A 981-nucleotide genomic window follows, 5' to 3' on the forward strand; every position below is an offset into this window, starting at 1 on the left:
ATCACTTATGAAGTCATTTCAATATATAGAGAAGATTTTGATAAGGGATGAATATTATTATACTAGACAATCGTTATAAATATTTAATAATCTCATTGTAAAAAATGTTATGTGGTATTGATTTCTTAATTATTTATAATTTAACCTTATAGTTTTTTTATGCAAATTGATCTCGGAGCTATAATTTACCTTTCCACATTCACATAAAAATGATCTTATGGCTTTTCACACACACCAACAAATAAAATTATCGCTTAATATATCTTGTGTATGTATTTGAGTGTTAGTTTATCTAAAATTTAGTAAATAATAATAAAGATTATCGTTTCTATATAACCAATTTATATTTCTATAAATTTTTTTACTTTCATTTGTTTAATTGACTTTCTATTTTTTTTATAGTTTTATACCGACTTCAAATGAAATACATAATATTGTTGCATAAGTACATTTTGTAAATTTTACTCTGTTTTTTTTTTATCTTACATATTTTAGTTTAATTGAAAAAATTGGTTCTCTTCAACGTTTAATACACCAATGCACGATCCAATATTTTACTGGTTGGAAGTGATGAAAAGAAAGTGAATAATAATTAAGAGCTACATCTAATGAACCAACACCACAACATCAGAACTACTTCCATTTGCGGCAACCACACCACCCATTCTCACCAGATATTCTCTCCATTTTTATCAACTATTTTCTCCTGTGTTTTCAATCTCGTCGTTAAATATTTTTCTCTCATTTTTATTTCTTATTTTCTTTTTATTCAATGTAAAATTTTATAGATACATGTGGTCAAATTGAATAATTAAAAAGCATAAGAAATATGAACCCTTAAAAACGAGAACCAAAATAAAATTACCCAAAAATAAAATGTTTAAGAAATTAAGATATAAACTCAGATATATATATATATATATATATATATATATATATATATATATATATATATATATTTTTTTATTTTTTAACAAAATA

Source organism: Cicer arietinum, chromosome 7, assembly GCF_000331145.2.
Source record: "Cicer arietinum cultivar CDC Frontier isolate Library 1 chromosome 7, Cicar.CDCFrontier_v2.0, whole genome shotgun sequence".
NCBI classification, from domain to species: Eukaryota; Viridiplantae; Streptophyta; class Magnoliopsida; order Fabales; family Fabaceae; genus Cicer; species Cicer arietinum.